Genomic DNA, 17,581 nt, shown 5'->3' on the forward strand with positions numbered 1-17,581 from the left:
CGAAAAAATATTCTCTCACTCCCTCTCTCTTTATTTATAAGAATCAACTTAACACCCTGCTCCTTTGTTCTATTTGGGAACTGGAACAGCCTGGTTTATATTTAGCCGAAATCCTGCTCCTTTCCCCACAGATTCCGGCTCAGCCCGATGAGCCCAAGGGGGCTACAGAAGGAGGAGGAGCCGGGGCCGGCCCAGGAGGCAAGGGGGCTTCAAGGAGGGTCTTCTGCAGGACCAGGTTTCACCTGAGTCCCAAGGACCTGGAAGGATGGGAGGTGAGGAGTCCTCCCACCACATCAGCATGGCCTGCAGGGCAGAGGTCAAGCTCTACCAGGTTGTCCATCTGTCTTGTCACTCTCCAGTTCCATTCAGATGCCCACAGAAGGACAGGCAGAGGAGAGAGCCACACAGAGCAGAAAGACCCAAGCCCTAACCTACAACCAGCTCCAGGGGGCAGTATAAAGGGGGCATTAGGGTTGTGGAGCTGGGTTCGAGGCTAAGCTCTCTGTCCTTCTTTGGCTGGATTGGGGGCAGTGGTGTTAAGTGTTTATTATAAGGCCTGACATATGACTGGGCTTGATAAATCATGGCTGCTATGATTAATCACTAATCACTGCGAGCTGAAGGAAAGTGCTTTAGCCTCTGTAAGTCAAGGCTGTCCTCAAAAGCTGCCTCTTCCATGAATTCTTCCCAGATTAAACTCAAGTGTTCAGCTAATAGCACTGGGGTATACACTGGGACCATGGAGAACGAATCAGCAGGCCCTCCTGGGACCCCAGTGTGATCAGAGGTGGATGCATGTAATTGCCACAGAGTGGACTAAGCTCCAGAAAAGACTTAAGCTCCGTTTGTTTACATGGATACACAAGACCGGTTCTCCTTTGTTCTCCATGTGTCAGTACAGCTAAACACAGAACCTGGCACTTAGGGAGACAGCACAGGACAGTGGTTAAGAATATCTGGGGGCCAAGGGGTGACAGTGGTATAATGTGTTCTTAGTATGTACGAAGCCCTGAGTTCCACACCAGCACCAAACAAAACAAAAAAACCTAAGGCAAAATAATTGAACAAATACCAACAGAAGACGTATGAAAGGTCAACAGGCATATGAAAAGATGTTGAGTATCTTTATTTGACAGAGAACTACAAATTAAAACCATATAAAGCACTTCTACAAAAAAAAAAAAACTAGAATAGCTAACCAAATTGGTTAATAAACAATGGTATATCGATATAGTGAAGGAACAGTATTCAGCCATGAAAAGGAATGGAGTACTGACACATGCTAAAATGTGGATGAACTCAAAAACATTACCCTAGAGCTGGAGGAGTGGCTCAAGTGGTAGAGCACTTGCCTAGCAAGCTCGAAGCCCTGAGTTCAAACCCCAGTACTGCCAAAAAAGAATTTTCCTATATTAATTCCTATATTGATCTATAGATTTAACAATCCTGACCAAAATTCCAGCAGGCTTTTTTAATAGAAATTATCAAATAGATTCTAAATTGTATACAAAAACACAAACAAACTAGAATAGAAAAAACAATCTTGGAAAACAAAACCAAGTTAGAGCACTCACATTTACTTATCTTGAGAGTTAAGCTAAAGCTGCAGTGAGGTGGTATTAGCATCAGGACAGACATACAGACCAGAAGTGGAAGAGTGCAAAATTAGATCTGCATGCTTAAGTCAAGGGATTTTTTTTTTTAGCAGTCCCAGGTCTTGAACTCAGAACCTCACGCTTGCTAGGCAAGCTTTCTACCACTTGAGCCACTCCCCCATTCTTGTTTTGTGAAGGGATTTGTCCAGATAGGGTTTCTCAAACTATTTGCCCAGGCTGGCCTCAAACCTCAATCCTCCTGATCTCTGCCTCCTGAGCCTGTGATTCTGTGAGCTAACACTGAAACACATCTGTTTCTGGGAGAAAAAAAAAGTGATCCATGATCCCTACTTCACACTATAAACAAAAGGTAACTTGAAATGGATCCCAGAGACCTAAATGTAAAAACTGCACTGGTAAACCTTCTAGAGGAAAACATACAAGAAAATCTTTGTAATCTAGGAATAGGTAAGATTTCTTAGGACACAAAAACGTACAAACAAAAACAGTTGATAGTTAGGACCTCATCAAAAATTTAAACTTCTGAGGGCTGGCGGAGTGGCTCAGGTGGTAAGAGTGCCTGCCCAGCAAGTGTGAGGCCCTGAGTTCAAACCCCAGAGCCGTCAAAAAAAGAAAAAGTGAAATTGGCCAGGTGCTGGTGGTTCACGTCTGTAATCCCAGCTACTCAGGAAGCAGAGGTCAGGAGGATCAAGATTCGAAGCCAGTCTGGGGAAATAGTTCTTGAGATCCTGTCTCTAAAAAACTTATCACAAAAAAGGGCTGATGGAGTGACTGAAGGTGCAGGCCTAGAGGCCAAGCCCCAGTACCACAAAAACAAAACAAAACAAAACAAGTAAGTGCATGAAAATGTGTTCAATTTCTTTAGTTGGCACAGAAGTACAAATTGAAACTATAATAAGGCACACTAGGCTGGAGGCATAGCTCAAGTGGTAGAGTACCTGCCTGGTAAGTGTAAAACACTGAGTTCAAATCCTGTGCCACACAAAACCCCAAAAGACACACTGCAAACAAATGAGCAGGGCTAAAATTAACTAGACTGACAGTGTGCAGTGCTGGTGAGGAGACGAGTCACCGGGGCTCAGGCACACTGCTGCTGGGGTGTAACATGGCCCAAATACATTAGGAAGAGTTAGCAGTTCTTTAAAAAGTTAAATACACACTTAGGATCTTGTAATTCTATTCTTGGCTATTTACCCGAGATAAATGAAAATGTCTGCCCATACCAAAAAAAAAAAAAAAAAGCTTATATGCGAATTTCATAGCAGTTTTATTTATTCATAATAGCCTCAACCTTGTACAATCCAAATGTCACTCACCAGGAGAACTGGATAAATGATTTATGATACAGTCATACAGTGGAATATTACTCAGCAGTAAAAAAGAACTACTGCCCTATGTAAGTAGGTAGACATTTTTGTTCAGCAAAAGAAGCCAGTCACAAAAAGAACTGCATGGTTTCGTTTATATGAAATTCTAGAACAGGCCTGTAGGGACAGAAAGCTTATTGGTGATAGCGTGGAACAGCGTCAGGAAGGTGACTTACCACGCATAAATTATACCCCGAGAAAATTGATCTAAATAAATAAGACTTCACTTGGATTCAACTCTTAGCTTTGCCACTAACTGTGTAAGTTGGGCAAGTTCTTTCACTTTTCTGTTTTTCTATTTACCCATCTGGAAAATGAGGGTATCAGTATTTCCCTCATCGGATTTGTTGGGTTTTTGTTTGGTTTGGTTTTGCACTATGTTTTGTGTTTTGTTTGGGCACTATGTTGCCCAAGTTGGCCTAGAACTTTCCATCCTCCTGCCTCAGCCTCCCGAGTAGCTGGGACTACAGGTGGAAGCCGTGGTGCCCAGTTCCTCCTGGGGTTTTGTTTCTGTAATTTTTTGATAACCTCGGAGTTTTTTAAACTTGTCAATGAGATAATTTATTGAAAACTTAGGTCGCCAACCTCCAACAGCCTCCTGATTTTCATGCCCCTGTGTCACCCCTTCCATGTGGAGTAGAGCCAACCTGGGTAACTAGTAGGACATTTGGGAAGTGAAAGATAGCCTGCGGGTTTTGAGAGAAAGTCACCAAGCATACTTGGCTTCAGGTCTTGGATCTAAAGCCAGCCACGGTGTCACTAGGACACAAGCTCTTGGGTGGCAAGGAACTGAGGTTCCCTGCCAGCGGCCAGCACCAGCTTGCCAGCCATGGGATGGCCAGCTGTGGCCTTGAGTCCAGTTAAGCTGTGAGTCACCGGCACCCGGCTAACAAACAAAAATTCTTGCTCAAAACCTTTACGTTTGGGGTCATTTGTTTACAGCAGTAATAATTACTATGAGGTCTACAGTTGCCAAGAGCTAACGGTCACCCAGCGTCTACTGCGTGACTCAGTGCTACCACTAACAGGCCTTCACACTCTGCTCCTGTCTACCCTGCTCCGTGTCCAAAACCACTGACCTGCTCACACTCAACCATGCCCCATACCTCTGGCTTCTAATCAGGTTTGGCCAAGACAGACTCCCCCAGGAGGAAGAAGGGAAGAGGAAAAATGGTGCCTCTCTCTCCTGCACAGTCCCTCAGGCTGGCTGGGTCCCTCCCAGCATCTCTCAGGTAGCTGGCTCTCTCCACACCTGGGCAGCTGTACCTGCTCCTTCCCCTCCGCCCTGCAGGCCTACTGTAAGATAAGAAAGAGCTGGCCCACTGTAACTAAAGGGGAAGGTCTTTTCCTCCCTCTGGGCCTCAATTTCCCCATTTGTAGAACCCTCTCCTAGGTGATTTCCCCTATTCTCTACCCACACCTACACACTCCCTTCCTCAGATTACCCAATTTGACCCATCCATCTCTTTTCTTCTGGGACTTTGTTGACCAGTCCTCATTAAGAATCCCTATTGGAGCCAGGTGAGGTGACTAATACCTGTAATCCTAGCTACTCCGGAGGCAGATGTCAGGAGGATCATGGTTCAAAGCCAGCCCCAGGGAAATAATTCATGATACTCTAGCTCAAAAAAGCCCAACACAGGACTGGAGGGGTGGTTCAAATGGTAGAGCACCTGCTGTACAAGTACAAAGCCCTGAGTTCAAACCCCAGTCCCACCAAATAAATAAATCATAAGAGAAATTAAAAAAAAAAAAGCCCAACACAAAAAAGGGCTGGTGGAGAGGCTTAAGTAGTATAAGTGGAAAAGTGCCTGCCTAGCAAACATGAGACCCAGAGTTTAAACCCCAGTACTGGGAAAAAAAAAAAAATTCCTTTTGGAGCTGGGCACTCAGTGGCTCACGCCTGTACCCTAGCTACTTGGGAGGCTAAGAATGGGAGGATCAAGGTTAGAGGCCAGCCCAGGCAACTAGTTCTTGAGATCCTATCTCTAAAACAACCAGAGCAAAAATGGACTGGAGATGTGGCTCAAGCAGTAGAATGCCTGCTTTGTGAGAACAAAGCCCTGAGTTCAAACCCCAGTCCCACCCAAAAAAAAAAAAAAAAAAAAAAAAACCCTAATTCGGGGAAGGACTGTAATCCCTACACAGGGAGATAAAAGCAAAAGGATCTTGAGTTCAAGGTCAGCAATGAGAACCTGTCCAAAACTACAAAAAAAAAAAAAAAACAACCAAACAAACAAAAAAAAAAACAGAAGCAAATGAGAAACCACCCATGGCCTGGCCACCTGGAGGTGTGCTCTGTAGGACATAGGCATTAACAGATGCTTGTTGGCTGACTGTATGAACTCATGACTTGGAGAGCACCAGGGAGGACCCACCTGTCCTGCCTTCTTCAAGGTACCAGGTGCCAGCACAGTAGGTCAGCATCTGAACTGTTTCAGCCAGACACTGATGAGCAGTTCCTCAGCCTCCACCAGAGTTGAAGCTTCTGGAAGTTTTGCAAGGAAAGGATTAATGCACAGCCTGGGACACCCAGGAAGCAGCCCCCAACTTCAGCGAGAGACTGAAAGAGTTATTTTTGAAAAGCAAGCAAGGCCTGCAGGCGGCCCTGGCAGAGCGCAGAGCTGGAAGATGGGGAGCCAGGAGCAGAGAGGAGAGAACAGACAGCTACCTCGGAGCCCACGCCCCGTCCCTATGACGTCAGCACCCCGCGATGACATAACACGATGGGGGACAGGGGGAGGCATCCTGCACCCCCTTAGGAACTTTTATAAATTGTGGTTAAAATATACATGACATAAAATTTATCCTTGGGGATTTTTAACCACTCCCTCCCCAGGCTGAATGATCCTGAGTCCAAAAATATTGGTGACTAAATGGTGTGCGAGGTGTTGCTCTATTTGGGGAGAGCTGTGAAACTGGAGGGAGGTCATCGCACTGAGGCAAAGTTGGGGGCCAAGGATCAGGAAAAGGTGGACATCGTCCATCCCTACAAGATTCTGGGCGGAGGGTGGAGGGACAGAGGAGCAGGTGCTGGAGCTGAAACTGAGAGCCATGGGGAGCAGAAAGCAGGTCAGCAGCCTGAATGCACCCAGAGAAGCAAGCTGGAGACGGGAGAGGTGATTGCAACCAGGCGAAGGGAGCCATTGAGGCCCCTAAAATTACTTCGGCTTCTGCTGGAGAGAGTAGAACTAATCAAGGTGACCATAATCCGAAAATCCATCTGAGAGAGGCCTTGTGTCTCCAAGAAGGGATTGCAAGTAAACAAAAGATGTGGTTTGCAGCCTCCAGGGGCTGTTGTCCTGGAAAATGGTGCCAACCTAAAGCAGGTCTTCCTGGGGCTGCCTCAGTTGGAGAGGACCCAGAGGCTAACAGCAGTTGTGCACCTACTGCGTGTGGCCTGTGCTGGTATATGGCTAAGCTTGTGGCCGAAGTCAGTCGTTTTGGATTTAAATCCTTGCTCATTTTTTTCTCTGGCTGTTTGTCCCTGGTCAAGTCACTTTCCCACTCTGGGCCTCGGTTTTCCTTATCTGGAAAATGGGAGTAAAATTCATACCAGCCCTAGAGGGTCGTTGAGACTAAGTGTTCAATGCACCTGCACTTTTTTTATGAATATGAATCTGCCCAGCAGCCCTGGGGGCCAGGGAGGGTTAGGTTTCTGTCTCCTCATCTTGTAGGGGAATGAACTGAGGCCCAAGGCCACCTGGTGGCAGTGTCAGGAACGTGATTCAAATGAGTCTAAGTGAAAAGTGTGTCCATTCACAGGGTAGAGCAGGAGGAGAGCTGAGGCCCACAGGCAGGGCCCAGCACCTCACCCACTCAGCACCCCCCCATAGGGAGGCACAGCACAGACATTTGTAGTCTCTGGAGTGACATGTGGGGCCCTGGTCAAGTTCTTTCACCTCTCTGGGCCTCAGTATCCCCAGTTGCAGAAGACATAGTAATAGGTGAGTGTAGTCTGGAGAGTCATTCTGGGTCTCTGGTTCTCTCGTGGGTATCAGGTGCTTCAGTGGAAAGAGGAGAACAGGGGATAAGACGATGGCAGGCAGCCTTCCCTGGGGAGTAGGTGCAGGCAGAGGAGCAAGGAAAGCAAAGGCCACAGCCTGACAGCCTGCAAGGCCTGTCGGGAGCTGCATCCTGGTTTGCTCACTCATTGGATTCTTTCTCCACTGCTAATTACCAAGAGCCAGGCACTGGTCCAGGTACTGAGGATACAGCATTGAGCAAATGAACAAAACAGACAAAGCCATCATTTCTCTCTCTCTCTCTCTCTTTTTTTTTTTTTTTGTGGTACTGGGGTTTGAACTCAGGGCCTACACTTTGAGCCACTCCACCAGCCCTTTTCTCTAATGGGTTTTTTTGAGATAGGGTCTCATGGACTATTTGCCCAGGCTGTCTTCGAACCACTGGGATTATAGGCGTGAGCCACCAGAACCCAGTCAAAGCCATGGTCTTCATGGGGCTCTTATTCCAAGTGGGGGAAAAGGTTAAGCCAAATGAACAACTCAATAGCTACGCTAATTTCAGAATGGGAAAAGTGTTATAGGAATAAAAGTAAATCTTTTTTTTTTTTCACTATGTATTCCAGGCTGACCTTGAACTCTCCATCCTCCTGCCTCTGCCTCCTGAGTGATGGGATTACAGGTGTGTTACCATGGCCAGCTATACAAGCATATCTTTATAAAGCATCTGCTGTGGCCCAGGTATTGTTAACAGATGTTAAATAACTTAATTCTTCCTACAACCTTATGAAATACCTGCTATTATCATCTCCCCTATTTTACACTTAAAGGAACTGTGGCACAGAGAGGTTAAATCATTTGCTCAGTGCTACACAGCTAGTGAGGGGCCGACCTGAGATTCATACCCAGGCCATCTGGCTTCACTGTGCTGGCTGTTGAGGAGAACATTAAGTAGGTCAATTTGTCCAGGGAAGAGACCTACAAAAAAGGTGACATCTGAGCTGCAACACAAGGCATGGGAAGTCCAGGAGGCAGAAGGTTCCAGATGGAGGGAACACTGAGTGCAAAGGCCCTGAGGCAGGTAGGGGCTTGACAGGTTGTAAGAGAGCAAGAAGACTGGTTTTAGCCAGAGCAGAGTCAGAGGAGAGCAGAAGGGTGCCAGGGCAGACATGGGGTGACAAGGAGACTCCACACTGTTCCGAGACCTTCCAGATCCTCCTTGCTGAGGCTTAAAACGGTTCTGACAGGCACGGGGCCCTTCTCTCCCCAAGTCAGGACAACTGGGCTCAGGCAACACTGGCCCTCTCAACCCCCCCACCATGCAGCCTCCCCCCCTCAACTCCCCCACCTGTTGCTGGGAAGTGGTCCATTTTTCAGCCTCCACCTGCAGCACCCCATACGGCGGCCTCAGTGCCTGCCTGGCTGGGGCAGCTCCCCTCATTCCTCACTCTCCGCCCTAATCCAGCATCATTCCCGGCCACAGAGCCACAGAGGAGACCTCTCATCCTCCAGTCCTTGGTGCTCCCCAGGCCCAAGTCCAGTACTGGCCCATGAGGGGATGCTGTGCTTGCAGCTGGTCTCAGAGAGAGACCTCAGGGAGCCCTGGTCAGGGCTCCGCAGGGCCTAGTCAAACAGACCTGATTAGATTCCAGAGTCTGCTCCTATGTGGTCTTAGGGTTTTTGTTTTTTGTTTTTTGTTTTTTTGCAGCACTGGATTTTGCTAGGCAGGCACTCTTACTGCTTGAGCCATTCCAACAGGCCCTATATGGCCTTAAAAATGTTGTCACCTCTCTCTCAGCTTCTTCATCTGAAAAAATGAGGATAATAAGACCTAACCCTAACTCTAACCCACCTCATGCTGGGAGTGGTGGCAGATGCCTATAATCCCAGCACTCGGGAAGGTGAGGTAGGACTGTGAGTTTGAGGCCAGTCTGGGATATGTAGTGAGTTCCAGGTCAGCCTGGGATACATATCAAGACCTTGTCTCAAACAAAACAAAACAAAAGCCCAAATAAAACTAATTCAAAATGGATCAATGACCTAAATGTAAGAGCTAATACTTTAAAACAATTAGAGGGGCTGGGCTGTAACTCACTGGTAGAGCACTTGCCTTGCATGCACAAGTCCCTTGATTCCATCTCCAGCACCTCAAAAAAAAAACAATTAAAATCGCACATAAGGCTGGAAGTACGGCTTGAGTGGCAGAGCGCCTGTTAGAAAGTGTGCAACCCTGAATTCAAACCCCAATATTGCCAAAAAACGTAAATAAATAAGACAAAGGGATAAATATTCATGAGCTTGAATTTAGTGATGGATTCTTGCTTTTTTTTTTTGGCAGTACTGGATTTGAACTCAGGGCCTCATGTTTGCTAGGCAGGAGCTCTACCACTTGAGCCACTCCTCCAGCCCTGTGTTGGGTATTTTGAGATAGGGTCTCACTTTCGTGGCCCAGGCTGGCCTTGAACCGCAATCCTCCTGATCTCTGCCTCCCGAGTAGCTAAGATTACAGGTGTGAGCCACCAGCACCTGGCTGGATTCTTAGATTTGATACCAAAAACATAAGGAACAACAAAAAAATAAATCAATTGGGCTACATGAAAAGGTTAAAAAGGACACGATCAAGAAAGTGAAAAGAAAATAAAAGACAACCTATAAAATGTAAGGAAATATTTTCATAGCATATACTGATAAGGGTTTAATATCCAGAATATGTGACTCATGCCTGTAATCCTAGCTATTTGGGCAGCTGAAATCGGGGAAAATTGAGGTCCCAGGACAGCCTAGGCAAAAAAATTTGTGAGGCCCCATCTCAACAGAAAAGAGCTGGGCATGGTGGTATACGCCTGCCTACACTTATAAATCAACAACAAAAAGATAAATAACTCAACTAAAAAATGGGCAAAGTAATTGGAATCTCTCCAAAAATAAACAAATGGCAAAAAAAAAAAAAAAACCCACACACACATGAAAAAATCTTTGACATTACAAATCAAATCCACAATAAGGAAAAAAAAACCCACCACAATGAGTACCACCTCACACCTACTAGGATGACTTTAATTCTTAGAAAAGGGTGAAGCTGGTAATCCCAGCACTTAGGAGACGAAGGCAGGAGGATGGGAAGTTTGAGGTCAGTCTGGGCTGTCCAGTGAGACCCCATCTCAAAAAATAAAAGGTGGGGAGGGGAGCAGATAAGTGTCGGCGAGGATGTGGACAAATAGGAACTTCTGTTCTCTTAGCCAGCTGGGGCTGTAACAAAGTGTCATAGACTGGGTGCTTATAACAGAAATTTACCTCCCATGGTTCTGGGGGCTGGGAGTCTGCGATCAAGGTGCTAGCATGGCCAGGTCTGGTGAGAGCCCCACTCTCCTGGGCTGTGCACTGCTGACTTCTCGCTGTGTCCTCACGTGACAGGGAGAGGCAAGAGAGCTCTCTGTGGTCCCTTCCATAAGGACAGTAACCCTGTTCATGACAGCTCCACTTTCATGGCCTAACTACCTCCCAAAGGGCCCACCTCCCGCAAGAGTTTCAGCATATGAATTTGGGGAAGACACACACACTCGGTCCACCGCACGCCTACATTGCCAGTGGGGGTGTAAAATGGTACAGCCGCTGCGGAAAACAGTTTGGCAGCTCCTCAAAAAGTTAAACATAGCCAGGCATGGCGCCAGCACACGGCCTGTTATCCAGCACTTAGGAGGCTGAGACAGGAGGATTGAGAGTTCAAGGCCAGCCTAGACTACACAGCAAGACCCTGTCTCAAAAACAAACCAAACAAAGGTACTCTAAACATAGAACTTAACTTTTAGGAATTTCATTCCTAAAACAATGGAAAACAGGGACTCAAAACAGATGCTTATTCATCAATGTTTATAGCAGCACTATTCACAATAGTCAAAAGACTGGGGCAACACCTACAGAAGAATGGACAAATTGTAATATATGTGTGTATATATACATACAGTGTGTATATATACATATATGTACATATACATACATAGTGCATACGCTATGGAACATTATTCAGCCACGAAAAAGGTATGAGGTGCTGCTATGTCCTAAAAAAGATGGGCCTTAAAGATGGTAAATGAAAGAAGCTAAGCCAGGTGCCAGTGGCTCATTCCTGTAATTCTGTGATCTGCAGGATTGCAGTTCAAGGCCAGCTCAGGCAAATAGTTCACGAGACCCCCATCTCCAAAATAACCAGAGCAAAAAGGACTGGGGGTATAACTTAAGCAGTAGAGCACCTGCTTTGCAAATGTGAAGCCCTGAATTCAAACCCCAGTCCCACCAAAAAAATAAAAAGCCAGATACAGAGCAAGGTATAGTGGTACACGCCAGTAGTCCACAACACTTGGGAGGCTGAGGCAGGAGGATCTCAAGTTCAAACCCAACATAGGATATAGAAGGTCACTTGTGAGATGATTTATTTCCTTCCTTCCTCCCTCCTGCCCTTCTTTCTTTCATTTCTTGCTTGCTTGCAGTTCTGGGGCTTGAATTCAGGACAGACACCTTGAGCCCTTCCCAGGCCTTTTTTGTGAAGGATTTTTTGAGACAAGATCTCACAAACAATTTGCCTGGGCTCAAACCTCGATCTTCCTGATCTCTGCCTTCTGAATAGCTAGGATTACAGGCGTGAGCCACTGGTGCCTGGCTTGATGTAATTTCTTTTATATGAGCTATGGAGAATAGGTAAGCCTATGGACAGGCTGGTGGAGAGGCCCAAGTGGTAGAGCACCTGTCTAGCTAGCTCCTCTGTGAGTTCAAACTCCAGTGTTACCAAAAAAAAAAAAACAAAAAAAAACCCAAACCAGATGATAAGCTCATAGAGACAAAGTCCATTAGTGGTTGTCAGGGGCTGAGAGCAGTGGTCCCTTAGTGGATGTGAAGCGATGGAATTTTGTAGTTGGAGGAAGTGCTGGCACAGCACTGGGAAAGCTCTGAACCACACACATCACACTTTGTAGACAAGCAATCGTCATAACAGGAGAGGGAGAGTCCCTTGAACCAGACTGGTCTTGGGAGTGGTGCGGACATGAGGCCACCTGGGAAGTGGTGCCTGGGGACTCCTGAGGACAGCAGGTCATCGTAAAAGACATGGTCGCTTCTTCTTCTTGGAAGCTGGCTGGCACTTTAAGCCCTAGCCCTGTGAGAGGCCACATGGAGGCGAGCCAGCATGGACCCCCAGCCACGTGGGTGAGGCTCTTCTGCCAGTGCCCCAGCTGAGACCAGGACGCAGCTCTGCTCTCCCCCACCCCCCAGAATCATGGGAAATGCTAGGTGGCTGGTTTTAAGCTGCAAAGTTTTGGGGTGATGTATAACACAGCAATATGTAATTTATTACATGACCAATTCTACCTTAAAAAATGTCACAAGGCCACCTATTTCTCTCTATGCCCACCATCCTGGTCCAAGTCATTTCTCTCACCAGGCAGCAGCTTCTACCCCCATCCAAGTCCCTCAGCTCCATTCTCCTCTGCAGCTAGATGGAACTTTTTAGTCCCTGGTCTCATTGTCTCAGTCCTCTGGACAGCAAGCAAACTCTTCAGCACAGGCAGCAAGGCCTTGAATGGCCTGTCCCTCTGTGCCCATCTCCATGGCCCCAGCGTTCTCCCCTCACCCCTACTGTTCACACTTCCTGGACCTAAGCGCTTCCACTCCTTAGCAGAAGGTGTTCTACCTGGAACATCCCTACCACCTCCGGCCTCCTGCATAACTCTTTCTCCTTCAGGCATCAGCTCAGACACCATCTCCTCCAGGAAGCCCTCTCTGAGCCCCCAAGGCTGATTAGTTCGTCCCCTGGGCACCCATTTGCCCCATTCTCACTGCGTTGCAGCAGCTGCTTCTGGATTGTTCTTGCCCTTCTGAATGGCTCACCTCTTTCAACACCCTGTGAACAATTTCAGGGCAGGGACAAAGTCTGTGTTCGCAGAGGCTAGGGAAGGTGGTGTGGGCTGGGATCACCTCACATCTCACAGGGGACTGCTGTGTGAATGGCCTGTGGCTCCCCCTAGCTTCCCTCCTCCCAAAAAGTCCTGGCCATTTGGAGAGGCCTGGAGCAGAGATCAGGAGAAGTGACTAGGGGCTGAAGTGATAAATGCCAAAGGAGGAAGAAGTATAATCTCCATGTGCCCAACTCCTGGACTGCACCAACTAAACAACTTGTCCATCTTCCCAGTAAAAGTGTCAAGCAGTGGTTACCTGCATGGACAGGCAGGCCTCTGCTAGCTCCCTGCTGTGTGACCCTGGAAGAGTGACTTCACCTCTCTGATCCTTTCTCCCAGCATCTGAAAACAGTAATAGATGAGCCCACGTGTATAAAAACCACTTGGCACACTTGCTGGCACCTGACAGGCTCTCTGAAATGTTCACAAGGCCTCTTCTTGTCACCCTGAGGGCTTCCCTACTCTAGATCTAGCACAGGATAGGTGCTCAGCTAGTGCATCAGGAATGAAGGAATGGAAAACCCGAGGAGAGAAAGATCACAAGGATAACAGCATGTTAGCGTGAACTTGTCTGATCGTCACAAACTGCAGGAGGTGGGTACCATCACTGTGCTTACTTCATAGGTAAGGAAACTGAGTCCGAAAGGCAGGCAGGAGACAGGGCATGGAGTCTGCATCCTTCACCCTTCAGCCCCACCCTCTCCCGACTCTGGCACACCTTCCGTGTCACTTTGGCCTAACTCCGTGTGTGTCTTCAATCATAGGACTTCTCTCTGGGCTGCAGTCATCCCACTTGCCACAAGAGGACTGTAGGGGCCAGCACTGACTGGCACTTCTCAGCCATCTAACAACCTTAGCAGCTGCTGTCCGATGCTGGTGACTCTGAGTGGTGACTCTCTGAGTGGCCAGACCAAATGGCCAACACCTTCCATTGACTGGACTGTCACAGGTGGGTCACTGCATGTGGAAACTGCACTAACCCCCGACTTCAGGGGAGAGGTCTAGCCTCTGCCTATTCCCATCCCCCACTCCAAAGGCCCTGAGGGAGGCTGAGCGGCCACCTCCAGATGTCTATTCCTATCCCTGGCCTAGTGCCGTGCTGGGGAAGCAACAGCTATTTTGAGGCCCTTCTCCCTCCAAGTGTGAGCGGTGGGAAGGAGCTGGGAACATCCCAAACTGGGAGGCGGCCTTGCCCTGGATCTCAGCCACCCCAGGCCTCTGTGGCTCCTCCCCTTTTTCAGCTAAGGGGATGTGACCAGCTCTGATCACAGCCACCACACTAAGATAACCCAGGGAAACTGATCCCAAGGGATGTCTGCTGGAGTCTGGAGCACAGGGTGACCGGGTCTTGGCACTTTGGGGAGAGGACTGGTTGGAGTAGTTATAACTGAACCTGTTCCCTGGGAGGAGCAGCTGCTCTGAGCTTGCAACTGGGGACAGCGATCAGAGCAATGGTAGAAGAACATCTGGCTTCCTTGAGTTTCCACAATGAGAAAGGTTCCCTTCTCAGCACTTGATCTTTAATCCTCACAAAAAGAAAAATGATGGCCAGGCGCTGGTGGCTCATACCTGTCATCCTAGCTACTTGGGAGGCTGAGATCAGGAGGATCGCAGTTCAAGGACAGCCTGGGCAAATAGTTCTAAAGATTCTATCTCCAAATAACCAGAGTAAGATGGACTGGAATTGTGGCTCAAATAGTAGTCCCTGCTTTGTCAGCGCAAAGCCCTGAGTTCAACCCTAGTTTCTCGAACACACACACACACACACACACACACACACACACACACACACACACACACACACACGAAGGAAAACTGAAGTTCAGAGGAAGGGAAGTGACTTGCCCAAGATCACACAGCTGGCAAGTGGCTGAGCCAGGATTTGAACCCAGGCTAGTTAGCTCCAGAGTCTATGCTTAGAACCACTTTTCTCCCCTCCAGCCCTCCAGGCCTGGAAGGCCAATGTGAGTGAGGAGAATGGGTACTGGCAGGAGAGTAGGCTCCCCTTTACCAGCCAGACTACCTCAGTGAACCCGGCTCCTTCCCTACAGAAGGGGGACAAAGACAATTCCCAATTCCAGAGATAAGCTAAGCATTAGTAGTAGCTTTTTCAAATGATGAAACTAACATATGCACATGTTTGTTCATCTGTTCAGGCTATTATCACAAAAATACCACAAATAGGGTGGCTTAAACCACAAACATTTATTGTTCACAGTTCTGAGTGCTGGAAAGTCCAGAATCAAGGTTTAGCAGCCAAGTACTGGTGGCTCACACCTGTCATCCTAGCTCAGGAGGCAGAGATCAGGAGGATCTCAGTTCGAAGCCAGCCTGGGCAAATAGTTCTTAAGACCCTATCTTGAAAACAACCCACTACAAAAAAAGGGTTGAGTGAGTGGTTCAAGGCATAGGCCCTGAGTTCAGTTTTTCTGCCAGTACTGCAAAAAAAAAAAAAAAAAAGAAAAAAGAAAAACAGTGCTAGCAGATTTGGTGTCTGTTGAGGGCTCATAGAGTTGTCTTTTTCTTGGCAGCACTGGGGTTTGAACTCAGGGCTTCATGCTTGCTAGGCAGGCGCTCTTACTGGTTGAGCCACTCTTCTCCCTGTGCCTTCACATGGCAGGAAAGAGTGAGAGGCTCCCTGGGGGTCCCTTTCATAAGGGGACTAATCCCATTCGTGAGGGCTCCACCCTCATGGCTGAATCACTCCCTCTCTCTCTAAAGGTAACCACTGTCAACAGCTTGTGTCAGCTTTTGGAAACTCTCCATGCAAATAAAGACAGAGAAGCTACACAGGACAGTGGCTTAGAACACAAACTACCTGACCCTGAGCTGCTAGCTATATGAAGCTTGGGCAAGTTACTTACTCTCACTGAGCCTAAGATTCCTCGCCTATAAAATAGGATTAATAAAATTAAGTGCATACTTTATAGGGCATCAGTGAGGGTTAAATGTACAAAGAACTTAGAAGAATCTCTGACACACAGTTGTCCAATACACACACAGACTAAATTCTTCGAGAGATATTGAGGTAGTCTTTTGCCATGATAACACTGCAAGACACATCCTTGTTCACCTGTCCTTTGACACAGGTGCAAGAATTGTGGGAGTAAATTCCTGCAGGGGAAATAGCTGGATCAAACAGAAGTGCCCGTGGATTTCCAAGTTAATCCTTGGTTTAGCAGCCAGAGGCAGAGAAAGAAGTCCACAAGGCAGTGAGAACGATGGAAGAGCGAGTGCCGAGCTCTGTCAGTGAGGATGAGGGAAGGCTGAGTTTGCCCCAGCAACTTGGGAAGATATGGTGGCTCCCCAGGCCCCCAGCCAAGCAGATGGAGGGCTTAATTTTATCTAGATTAGCCCCATAAGAGTTTTTGCAGGAAACTGGATAATAGGATTAGAGGAACAGGAGCTCCTAATGAGCAGAGGCTGCTTTAGAAAACACTGAAGCAGATACAATTTTCCCCTGCCACCATCCTCCATGGGGACAGACCCTGAAAGAGGCTCCCCTAGTTGTCAAAGGCACCCCAGGGCTAGGAGTGTAGCTCAGTGGTATAGCACTTGCCTAGCATAGGCAAGACCTTGGGTTCGATTCCCAGCATGGCAAAAAACAAAAAAAAACCCCAAAGTCACCCCAATTGGGTTTTCACTAGATCCCAGACAAGCCAGAAAAAGGAACATGTTGGGGGAGGGGAGCCTCCGAGAATGATAGACCTCACCCTCAAGGGTGGTTGGGAAAACTAAATGAAGCCCAGCACAGAAGGCTGGGCTTAGTGACAGCCTCAGAATGGTGGTGGTGGAGATAAGGGTGAAGAAGGATGGCACCCCAGCAGCCTTAGGGAACAACATACACATACCCAGGCTGGGGGAGTGGCTCAAGAGATAGAGCAGCCAGCCTAGCAAGTGCAAGGCCCTGAGTTCAAACCCCAGTACCGCAAAAAAAAAAAAAAAAAAGGAAGGAGGAAAGAAAGATACATCATACACACTCCCTTTCGGACTCCAACCCTTCACCTAACCGCTTTTAGGAAATGAATGTTCCAGACTTCCCAGTTTGTGAGATGCATGGTGTCAGTACTTTCCAAATCAGTTCAAAGGAAGCTTCCAAGGCCGGGCCCCTCATCCCATTTCTCCGATCATCACATCTGTTTTATGATTTTCCCATAAGTCCCTGAAGAAGGGGACAGCAATAGCAACTCCGCACTGATGGCCGTGCAGGGATCGGTTAAGGGACAGGTCTGGGCTCAGCGACCCCGCGATCAGACTCCATCGCAGGGGAGTCAGCCCCCTCCTAGTCCTAGTGCGGGGAAGGACGAAAGGGACCGGGGACCGCCGCGCACGGTCGCCGGCCCGCGGATCCCGGGCTCCCCGCCTCGGCCGGCGGGTTTCCCCGCGGCTGATTGCAAACAGCCGCCGGCCTCATTAGGAGATGTGTAATTAGCGGCGGCGGAGCCCGGGCCAGCGGGGTAATTACCCGGGGATCCGCCCGCCCCTCCTCCGCAGGCGGCTGCGCCCTCGTGCGGCCCGGCCGGGAGGTGACCGCGCGCTCCGTGGTGCCCATCGGGCCTCGCCATGGGCACCATTATCATCCTACTGCACAAGATCTAGAGCCTGGCTTGTAAGGGACCGACCCGGGACTCCATCCCACGTCTGTCGTCCCTCCATTTCATGACACTAAGTGCACAGTGTAATCACGGGAC

The sequence above is a fragment of the Castor canadensis genome, chromosome 18 (assembly GCF_047511655.1).
Source record: "Castor canadensis chromosome 18, mCasCan1.hap1v2, whole genome shotgun sequence".
NCBI classification, from domain to species: domain Eukaryota; kingdom Metazoa; phylum Chordata; class Mammalia; order Rodentia; family Castoridae; genus Castor; species Castor canadensis.